The sequence below is a fragment of the Chlorocebus sabaeus genome, chromosome 2 (genome assembly GCF_047675955.1).
Source record: "Chlorocebus sabaeus isolate Y175 chromosome 2, mChlSab1.0.hap1, whole genome shotgun sequence".
In the NCBI taxonomy this organism is placed as follows: Eukaryota; Metazoa; Chordata; class Mammalia; order Primates; family Cercopithecidae; genus Chlorocebus; species Chlorocebus sabaeus.
The window spans coordinates 4,105,242-4,117,029 of record NC_132905.1 but is presented as its reverse complement, the minus strand read 5'-3'; the positions used below and the strand labels follow the sequence as shown (position 1 = coordinate 4,117,029).

Genomic DNA, 11,788 nt, shown 5'->3' with positions numbered 1-11,788 from the left:
AATGGAATACAGGAGGTTGGAAGTGCCATTATAAGAAAAAAATATTGTGAGAATAATAATGATGATAGTGATGGTTATGATGGTGGTGATGAAGATAATAGCAGTGAATATTGCAATACATATTAACAGCTCCTTATCTGCCATACACTAAGCTAAATCATGTACTTGGATTATTTCTTCAAACTGTCAACAAACCAATTTCCATCTAGCCTGAGATTTCTCAAGCTCAGTACCACTGACATTTGTGGCTGGATAATTCTGTATTGTATGGGGCCATCATGTGCATTGTAGGACGTTTAGCAACATCCCTGGCCTCTGCCCACTGGACTCCAGCAGCAACCTCTCCTTCCCTAGTTTTGATAACCACAAATGTCTCCAGACATTGCCATATATCCTTTGGGGAACACAATCACCCCCTGTTGAGAATCTCTGCAGAATCCCGCATTCTTTTCAATACACCTACAAGATCTCACCCACAGGGAGATGTAGCCTCCCCCAGTGCTTCCAGTACTTGCCCCTGGGCAGCCAGGTCCACTGTGAGGCCACTCAGTTCATTACATCACTCATGTTGACCATGAAGACCCTAAGTCATCAAGGAAGGTTCCACTGGGTGCAGCAGATGCCACTCAGGTAGTCAGGAAAAGTATGTGCTACAGTTAAGAAATATTTCTATCCTGGAAGGACTCCCATTATTTTATGTTTATTTTTATTTTAGACACAAGGTATTGCTCTGTCGTCCAGGCTGGAATGCAGTGGTGCAATTGTAGCTCACTGTAGCCAGTTTTATTCTTAAAGACCTAAGACACGGTGGCTCACGCCTGTAATCCTAGCATTTTGGGAGGCCAAGGCAGGTGGATCATCTGAGGTCAGAAATTCAAGACCAGCCTGACCAGTACGGTGAAACCCCATCTCTAGTAAAAATACAAAAATTAGCTGAGTGTGGTGGTATGTGCCTGTAGTCCCAGCTACTTGGGAGGCTGAGACAGGAGAATCACTTGAACCAGGGAGGTGGAGGTTGCAGTGAGCCGAGATCATGCCACTGCACCCCAGGCTGGGTGACAGAGCGAGACTCCATCTCAAAAAACTGCAACAACGACAAAAATAACAACAAAAAACAAAACGAAAACAAACAAGCAAAACCAAAAAACCTAAGGCCTTAGCTATCTAGAAAGTTTGACCCCCCCAAATTAGATACATTTTTGTAGTGTTCTTCGTAATCAAGATCTTCCTGCATTTGCCTCTTCAGAATATTTTTACAAATGTTTATTTCTGATTTTCCTGATTGCCTGCCTGTCTTTCCTTGAGGGCTGGGGTTGTATCTTATTCATTCGTGTGTTCCTGGTCCCTATTACAGCAGCTGGTATACGGTAGGGTCTCTGAAAGCATTTTTACATGATGAGTGAGTAAGTGCGTCAATGATTGCTTAGTAACAAGTAACAAAGGTCTTTGAAGAGTCCATGAGCTGCATTGGAGCCAGGGCTGCTGCCTGACTGATCAGCCAAGGTAGGAGCTGAAGTTTCATGGGCCAGCAGCCCAGGCGGGCTCATGAACACATCAGTCCTGAGTAGTGTGGTGGAGGTGGTGCTGCATGAATCCATCCACAACTGTCACATCCCAGTGTCTGATATGTCTGCACAGCTGGAGGTGGCCAAGTTTGACATGGCTTCAATTTTCTCACTAGTAAAATGGGGATATAAATGCATATCTAGCAGGGTTATGATGAGGATTAAATTGGAAAAAAACAATGATTTCAATTGTGCTTGACAGAGAGCAGGTGTCCAGGAAATTTCATTTTCCTTCTCTTCCCCTTCTGCCTTTTCTATCTTCCTAACACCCCTCATGCCGGGAACTTCTCCCCTCTTCTGTCCATGTTGCTATTGAGACTGTTAATCACATGTCCCAAGCTGACCAATCAGAATACTCCATTGTTCCTGGATTCAGTGATTGGTTCAGCAATGAGCACATGACCTGGGAAAGCCAATGAGAGTCTTTCAGGGAGGGGCGCAGGGTTGCTCTCCTGCCTCTGGGTTACTGGTCTGTAAGGTGGTGAAAATCCGAAGTTGCTGGAGACTAGCCTTGCTCCATACCTGCCTTCCTGAGGTGCAGAGGACAGCAGCGTGGCGAGATGGAGGGACAATGGGTGCCGATACTATTGTTTCCACACCTGCATCCGGTTTTGCCTGAAGTCTTCATTTGCTGGATATCTCAGTTCCATGAGTTACTATTCTTCTACTTCTTTTTAATCCAGTTTGTTTTCGGTTGTTGTGACTTACAATAGAGAGGTCCTGACTAATATATGAGTCATCTCTTTTCCTTCTTTCTTGTTTTTCTTCCTCCCTTTCTCTGACCTCCCACTCCCTTCCTTCACCCTCTTGCTCCTCTCTCCCCTAGGGTCCCTGTCTCTCCTAGTTCCTAGCCTGGATCCCAATTTTGTACTTGTCTTTCTCTCCATTCATCATATTCGTGGAGTCCTCAGATAATTGACATACTGACTCGTGGACGTTTACAAATTATAGTGCAGATCATCTTTCAAGGCTCATAGGCACACGGCTCTATTAGGAAAAAGATGTGGTGATGTTGACATTTTGGATAAGGGGGTCAAATATTGTTCAGCTCCAGTCAGAGTCACACTTCATATTGCAGGCTTCTGCCTGGCTGGTTTTCATTTTTTTGCAAGCAAACATCACAAGAGCCCGCCTGTGTTTATCCCCTGCCCAGGTGTATTATGAACATTGTCTCTAGTTACTACCTGTGGCTCACATGGCTAAGGACAGCAGGGCTTACCTGGCTGGGGCTGAGCCTCTCAGATGAAAAGTGCCACCTGGAGGTAGGGTTGAGAATGAACTCTGCCTGATGGCCATGTCTGGGTCTGGCACCCCAGGTGTCCACTAAGCAATCACAGGCAAAGGATACCATTTGTCTCTTGGGGTGTCCAGTGCAGTGGGTGACTTCTGCCAGCAGGGAGTTGGTGGATATTGCAGGGTTGGATGGTGTTTTTCAGAGGAGCAGCGATGAATTAGCCCATTTATTTTCCCATGGTCTGAAACCCAAGGAACATCTGTCTGAGCCACGAGGGGCATGTTTTGTGGGCTGGTGGGAGGACCCACATTGCAGAGTTTGATTATGCCCATCAGCAGGGGTTGCTTGGAAGCATCAGGGAGAGCTAGTGATTAATCACCAGGCACAGTGGCATGGATCCCCTGTGTAATTATCCCTATTGCCCTCAGAGATGATTATTCTTCCAAAGTGTAGCAGCTTTCGGAAGCGGGTTAGTGTAGACCGGCCCCTTTGCTCACACCAGGCCTGCTAACTGGGGCTAATGATAATAATGATGACAGCTTGGATTGACAGCACACCTGCCGTGTTCCTGTTGCATTACATCCACTATCTCCAGCCTCCTTACCATCTAGTATGTGCCACCTTCAAGGTCTCGGCCATGTTCTTCTAACACTGGTACTGTTATTTACTTCCGATTTTTCCTTAAATCAACTCAATTTTTTGTTTAAAATGAATGTATTTTTTAAGTGGGGTACAACAAAATTAGAATGAATAAGACCTACTATTTGATAGCACAACAGGATGACTATAGTTAATAGTAACTGAATTGTACATTTAAAAATAACGAATCAAGTATAATTGGATTGTTTGCAACAGAAAGGATAAATGCTCAGGGGATGAATATCCCCACTCTCCATGATGTGGTTACTATGCATTGCACACCTGGATCGAAACATTTCAGGAACCCTATAAATATATATACCTACTACGTACCCACAACAATTAAAAATTAAGTAAATTAAAAAATAAAAAAGTAAGATTCCCAACTCTTCCAAGTGGAAAACTAGTAAGACTTTCTAGGAATGGGAAGAAACCATACTCAGTATGACATAAAACATACAACTAAATGCTGGTTGATGGTATTGCCTGTGAGCACCCAGCTGAGCCCTGCACTCTCTTTATTATGATGGGGTGTTTAATAGAGATGAGTGCAGACCTGAGACTTACCAGAGAAATAGAAGGGCAGTTAGAAAAAAGAAAATACTTCTCATCATGTCTCCACTGGTATATCTCAAAAAATCACCAAGGTCTGTGTCTCGTGCATCAGGGGTGTTGATGTATTTCACTTCCCATGCTTCTCACTCCTCAAGGGGGCCTCTGTCGTGTCCATTTCAGAGTTGAAGACACAGAGCCTCAAAGAGGCTGCAGAGAGAGGACGTTCAAGAAGGGGGATTCCAGCCCAGGGCTCTTGAGAGAGAACATCATTGGTCTGTACCAGATGCCAGGTGCCAAGTTCTGAGCTTGGCACTTCACCTTCATTACCTTGTTCTAGTCACATTCCTGCCCTGTGGAACTGTTATGATTTTCATTTTACGGGGGACACAGAGGCTGAGTGGGGTGCAGAGACGCTCCCAAGCTCTCCTGGCAGTGAAACAGAAGCAGAGCTCTTGACCGGGGCCTGGGGTGCTGCAGAAGATACACACTCCCACTCTCAGATGCTGTTTGTTCTCTCAACAACCAGCTGCGGGGCATCTGCTTTGCTAGGGGCCCTGAGTGTCAGCAACAGCCAGAGTAACAGGGAAGCAGAGAGGGCATTTGCTGGAAGGGCTTGGGGAAATGCACAAATTTAGGGCAGAAGCTGGAGAAATGGACCTAGAAAGAACCAGAGCCTAGGCACTCTGGTGTCCAGAAGGCCTCAGGGCTGTGGCCAGAAGAAATAGGCACCTTTTCTACTCTTTTAGGGGTCTTCTCCTCAAAGGTGGGGACCTTGAGCAAGAGGGTCCAGTGGATCTGCTCAGGTTATGTGCCTCCCCTCTGGGCAGGGTGGGATCTTGTTTGGAGAGTCCCACCCAGCAGGACTCACACAATAGGAAGTTGGGGCGGGGGGATCAGGGTGCTATCATAAAGGGTAAGAAGGCTAAAACTAACCTCTGAACCTGCAGAACTGACCTACTGATGCCAGTTGGCCCTGTGCCGGGGGCGCTTTATGATACCATCCTGTAGAGGTAACAAAAAGTCCCAGCCTCAAAAAGGGGCTGGCGGGCTGGGTCCTCGTCCTCTCTCTGCCATGGCTCCAGGATGGACTTCTACCCTGGATTGGTTATCTCATTTCAAAGCAGGGAAGGATCTCTGAGAGCTTTGTCCAGCTCTCTGGATGCTCTGGTCCAGGTGATCTTGGCACCCCCTTCCGGGTCTGGCACCCACACACTAGCATACCTTCCATGACCCTGAGGCCCGTGCAGCCTCCAGACTCACTCCCCGATTCTCTTTCGGGGATTCTCAGCTTTCTAGCACACCCTCTTCCAGAGGTGGGAGACCTCCAGTTTAAAACAAAATTGTGCACAACTGCAGCATCATTTCCATTGTTTAAGGAATTAATTATCTTGGTGTATCTTTTCCGATAACAGCTTTCATTAAATTAAACCCAAGGCATTTATATTCCCTGGAAATAACAGACTGATTATATATGGCGGAAATGTGCTGGAATTTCTTGAGAAATCAGCACGTTGGCTATTGAGGGCTAGCTGGTGATCACAGGTACAGGTTTTGAAGGTAGATTTTCAGGATTAAAATCCAGGCTCTGCCATTGCTGGCTGTGTGGCCTTGAGCAAGTTACTTTACCTCTCTGTGTCTCAGCTTCCCCGTCTGTGCAATTTGGACAGTAAGAGTTCCTATCTCCCAGGCTTGTTGTAAGGATTAAATACCTTCATGTAATGATCAACAAGGTTAACTATGAACATGCTCACAAAGACACACGTGGGCTGTTCTGGTGCAATAGGGACGTGGCCTGGAAACTCATTGCCACGTGGCGTTCGGGACCACAGGGGATCAGACCTCATGGCCGTGCACAGATGGACAAGATCATAAAGAGGAAAAATTAGCATCGGGAAACTGGTTATTTATTTAAGACTGAAAGGGGGAGAAATCTGCCCTAGGCATCTTCCCCTTTCCTCTCTTTGTTTTGTGTGCTAAATAGAGGCAGTGCCTCCTCTCCACTCTGTTTCTTAATTGAGTAAACTCCGTGATCCTAAATGCAAACAAACATGGAGCCAGCACAAACAAGCCCGCGCTTCCTGCAGGCGCCACTTCTGAGGAGCAGCCTGAGCAACAGGTAAAGCGGCTGGGAGACAGAAACGCTGCAGAAGGCGCCTCCAGGATTCGGCCTGAGAGCCCTGCAAGGTCAGCCCATGTGCTCCTTCTTTGTTAGACTGTTTGTTAGACTGTTTGTTCATTCATTTGTTTATTCATTCCTTTATTCAAGTGGTTAGTGAGAACTTCCATGTGGAAGACAAAGACCTAGCTCACAAGGGGTGCATGGTCCAGGGAGGTAGGTGTGGACAAAGAGTCACGTAGGATGTCAGTGCTGAGATGCGGCAGCCACAGGGAGCTATGGAAGCGGGCAGAAAGAAGACCCCAGAGCTCAGGGAAGGCCTGCAGGGCAAGTAGGGAGTTGTCAGCCCAGCAAAGAGCCAAGACTGTGAGGAGAAGGTCTGCCAGCGCCTGAAGGGGAGAAGCCACGGTTCACCAGCTTCAAGAGTTGATACAGTTGAAAGCATCATCTCTCCACGGCCAACATCCTGGGCTGTGGCTTTCATTTGGGCACAGTGTGTGCCTGCAAAACCTCAACTGTATTTAGTCTGCCATTGATGGAATGAGAACTGCCCCCAAATTATTTACATTCAAATTTGGAAGCAATTGAAACCCAACAGTAGGAGATTCATTACCGTAATTCCATGGAAATGGAATAATATGCTGCCGTTAAAAGTGCTCAGATCTTTTATGGTTATGATAAATCTAATAATAAAATCTTGAGAGAATATGAGAATATATTTTTTAACATTTTCCTAGTTTTGTGAAAAAAGCCCCAAATATCTGTATGAGCCTAGATAAATGACAAGAAAGGAAGACAGTAAAATGTTTATAATGGTTATTGCTCAATGGTTGTATTTTTAAAAATACTCTTGTACAATTTCTAAATTTTATGCCCTGAGGATCTATTACCTCCATAGTCAGAAAAATTATGAAAGATATTTAAAACCCGAATTGGCTTTGGGCATGCAGAATGCTTGGTTATTTCTTAAGTATAAGAATAACTCCCACTCTGTCCCATCAGCACACATGTCGCAGGGAGTCTGATGTTGCTTGGTAAGTCTCTTTGGTCATTTCATACTAATGTCCTCTGTTTCCCCGATTGTCTCTCTGAGGTTGGGGCCGGGGATGGGGGTGTACTGTGCCTCCTGGAGGTTTGTTTGCTGCCAAAACATCCTCTCCTGTCTCTGTCTCATTGGTGCATTTTGATGAACGTGTGTGTATTGCCTGGTCACTGTGCGCTAATCACCAAATTACGAAACATTTGGGCTGAAAGGGAGCTGAGAGATCCTTAAACTCAATGAACCATTAGGCCTAAGACACACACACATACACACACACATGAATACACACAAACACACCAACAGCTTGGCTGCTCAAGGTGAAGCATGTGTGTATTTGAGGGAAATTTCCTTCCCCACCCATGGTCGTCCATTTGCCCATGAGCAGCTTCCGGGGCAGGTTTGTGAACCCCAACGCCGTATAACACAGTGTGGAAAACACAAAGGCTTGCAGCCCTCTCTCTGTGGACGTGGGAACGCGACTCTGTTTAAAACCCTTCAAAGCCGCCTTCTTGCTGTGTGATGCTGCCTGGGCCAGCAGGGCAGGTCACCACGCTGTCTCTTCAAAGCAGCTCGCTCCTGCCCACGGCGCTGGGCACAAGGGCAGCCACGAGTTGTTTGATTTCTGTGTCCCCAGCAGATGGTTTGGCGCATAGGGGCAGGGCCTGTCTGTCCTAATCGCGGCTGTGTCCCAGGCTCTGTCCCCATGATGTGACTTTAGACAAGTTCCTCAGCATCTCTGTGTCCCAGTTCCCTCATTTGTAACATCAGGATATTGATAAGGATCATAGGAAGAGGGATGTCCTTATGGAGCCTCATGAAAATGAAGAGTTCTCTGTGATGAGCCTAGAACCGTGGAGGGCAGCAAGTGCGTGCCATGGGAAGTCATCTCTTTATCACAGTTGTCATTGGCAACTATGACAGTTATTAAGGGCAGGGGTCTCCCACCTTCTGCATCCAGGCCTTGTCATTCTTAATCAAAGTTTTCTCCTTTCAAGGACTTTCAATGCCCTGAAAACGGAATGCCCCTCCCTGCCCTCCACCAGCTGCTGTGGAGTCCTGGACCCCTTGAACTTGCCTTGCTTAGTTCTTTGCAGGGGCCGCCTTGGATGCCGCCTCACTTCCCTCTTCTTGGCTCTGTGGCTGTCAGAGGGGCTGGGCACCAGGTTACTTAATCAGTTCCTGGGTGCTGACCGGCAGGAAAGAGTGGTTTCCGGTTCACATCCTGCCTGAGCCTGGGCGGGTGGAGGTGCCCTGCACTGAGTCTTGTGAAATTGCGTGGACTGCAACACCCAGCAGCGCTGTGAGTCCACCCTGAAATCCACAGTGACCCGCGTGGCATGTGCTGGGAATTGAACATTTGAGGAAAGAGCTGGGGCTTCAGCAGATCAGGCCCGGTCAAGTCGTTCCCACAGCTCAGGACCGGATGCTGCAAGCCCGCTTCGCAGCAGTTTGGCTGACTGCAAACTTTTACAACACAGGGCAAAAACCATTTAACACCTTTAAGGAAATTGGAAATGGGTTTTTCATGTGTGGTGGTGCTGAAAATTGAGAATAATGACAGAATTATTAAAAACAGCCTTCTCGCCTTAGACTCTTAATTGCCTCTGGTCTGTAAAACTGACAAATAAGCACGTAGAAGCCAAAGAGGAAATATTCCCTCTTGGGGGCCTTGGAGAATTGTCTCTGAATTCTTTTGTTGATGGGTTGTGAAAACTGCTTTTGGGGTAGATGGATGTAGAAGCAGAAGTACAGAGCGGGGAGCTGGGAGCAGGAGACCTGGGCTTGTCTCCTGAGTCTGTTTCCAGCAGGGCCTGAGGCTCCCATGGAGGGAAAGTTTGAATGGACCAGGCACCTGGGCTGCGTGGGGTGACCGAGCTGCGGGCTCCATGGTGGCTCTGTGGGCAGCCACCATGGGGATGGCTGAGATAAAGACAAGTAGTTTTCCTTCCTGCAGGGCTTCTCAGAGCCTTTAATGTGGTTATAATGATAGAAAACATGTGTTAAGTCCTTACCCTGAACGAGAAACAATGCTAAAGGCTTTGCATGTGGCTTTTTTTTTTTTTTTTTAATCATCATGTGTGAGGAGGGAAGCTTAGGCTTACAGCTGTGGACTCATTGAGAGTGAGTGGAAGTGTCTGGTCTTTAACCCAGTTCTGTCTGACCAAAAAGACTGTGCTCTAAGCACTATGCTTCCCTGCCTCTCTGTCCTGTTCAGAGAACTGTCGAGAAAGCCTGGAGATTGTGTATCCAGTGGTCCCATCCTCCTGATTGGAAGATGGCAGCTCAGAAGGCTAGGGCACCTTCTCCTGTCCTCCGAGTGGTTAGACGCACGTGTCCTCTTCTGTCCTCTGCTCTTCCCACATCCCTGTCTCTCTGGTGCTCTGGTGGCACCCCTTGGATCACGGGTCGCAGGAGCACCTGGGCTGTTTGCATGGTTGTTGCTAAAGGGTGTCCCGTCAAGGTGCCTGCCATCAAAGTGCCTTATTGCTTGAGTCCCAATCTCGGCTCCACAACTCTGTAGCTGTGTGACTTTGCACAACTTACTTAGCCTCTCTGTGCCTGAACATCCTTGTTTGTAGACAGTAAAGATAATTGTCCCTTACTCCTAGGTTTCACATTGAGTGTTTAGCAAGTTAACGTTTTTAACCTGTGAAGTCATAAGATGCAGGACCGGATGACTGCCCCACCCACAAGGGGTCGAGGATCTTCCCGAATTGCACGACTTATGGGACAGGTCTGCCAAGCAGCCCTTGTCAAGATCAAGAAAGGTGATGAGTTCCTCCCACAAGGAAACAAGAGCATCAGAGAGACTGGAAAATCATCCCCCGGTGCCTTTTATCAAGTGGCCAGCAGATGGCAGAAGCAAGCCAGGAACACAGCTTGTGCACTGTGGCTGTGACAGCTACCTTTGAAAATCCCATGGTGTTCGGGGGTCGTATTAAGAGATCTCTAGTGTAGGCGCATTCTTCATTCTAAGCAGGATTCCGAACAAACTTAGAACTGGCTTTGTGGCTGGTACCGAGGACCCAGGGGTCATGGCTGCTCCCCGTGGGTGCTTGATGCCCATTGGTTTGTGCAAGTTAGTCCCCTGTAGGGAGGACAGGTGGTCCGTCCCAGGCTTTCTGGTCTGTACACCAAGGCCCAGGGATGGAAGTGGGGCCGCGTGTCCCCATCATTAAACAGGACGTTCTTGATAATAATCCCATAAGGCTTAATGTGATGGGTGTGGTCAATCATTCATTCATTCCTCAAGGATTTAGTGGGCAGCTACTCCATGCCTCTGAGCTCTGAGGATGCAGCATGAGTGACACACGCAAGGCCCACGATGACCAGGGGGCTTACCTTCCAGGAAGAGGGAAGAAAATAACTGCTAGGGAGTTAAACGAGACAAAGTAGGAAAGGGCCAGCTGCAAGAATGAAATTACATAGGAGGCTGGTGGCAGGGGGCAGGGAAGCCTGAAGCACCTGACTGCCCAGAACAGGCCGCACCTGTGAGGAGCTGGGACGGGCACTCCAGGCAGAGGGAGCAGCCAGAGCACACCCTGGGAGGGGGGATGAGCCTCTTGTTGAAGAACTAGAAGGAGGCCAAGGTGGCTGAACAGAACACATGAGGCGGAAGGAGGAAGAGAGGGGCCCTGGGCCTGGCTACCTTCCGGCAGGATTAGGGGTGAGGATTCCACTTCGGAGAGTGTGAATGGCCCAGTGTGAATGACAAAGCAGTTTCATGCAGCTCAGTCTGTCTGGCTAAGTGCACAACCCTGAGGATTGGGCTCCGAGCTGTGCAGCTCCTCTCAGTCTGTGGGCCCCTCTCCCAGGAGGATCAGGTTGCCCAGGTCAGCTGGAAATGTCGTTAAGGGAGTCCTTGCTGCGCTGAGGCTGCATCTTGCTGACATCATTTCCCCGGCAAGCACTGGTCTCCCGGGGCCGCTGCCCCCTCTCATCTACGCATCTAGCTCCCCTGCCAGGCCGGTGCTGTTTTCTGGGGGCTCACAGAGAAGCTCGGGCAGGTGGAGCCTGAGCAAGAGGCGCCATCCTCCCCTCCAGCCTGTCACGGCTCCTCCCCGGGGCATGCTTGAAAGCCCAGACATGTTCTTCACATCTGAGAAAGCAGTTAAACGGACAATTCCTGGCAGACTCAGGTTCAAATCCTTATTAGGCTGTTAAGCGAGAGGGGATTTCATTTCCTTCCAGTCGCCCTGGGTCCTGCCACTGAGCAGCTGTCAGTGGGCTCTGCTGTGAGGTCTCCTCTTCCCGCTTTCCCACCTCCCAGGGTAACGTGGTGTGGGGAGGAAGCCGGGGACCTCTGGTGAATGGGAACCTGTGCAAAGAGGGAGCCGAGGGCAGGGAGAGGTGGGATAAGGCCTAGTGTGGGGGCCTGGAAGTGAGGCCAGCAGAGAGTCACTGAAAGGCCCTTGGAGAATACTTTCTGGGAGTGCAGTCAGGAAACACCTGTTTCCTCCTGTGTGACTCTCACATCCCAGCTGTGGACACATGCATATGTACATATATCCACATATAGGAACACACATGTGCACACAGGAACACATGCACAAACATGGGCACACACACATGATGAATACACATATACAGACACACATTCATATATACATACACACATATACCTATGTATGCACATG

General features: G+C 48.4%; 1 long non-coding RNA gene across 1 annotated transcript; it reads left to right on the top strand.

The window, feature by feature from the left end:
- The first annotated feature begins 8,370 nt into the window (after positions 1–8,370).
- LOC119618419 (uncharacterized) lies at positions 8,371–10,371 on the top strand. Its single transcript, XR_005234726.2, has 2 exons — positions 8,371–8,451; positions 9,761–10,371. It is a non-coding gene; the product is annotated as an uncharacterized lncRNA (long non-coding RNA).
- The last annotated feature ends 1,417 nt before the right edge of the window (positions 10,372–11,788 follow it).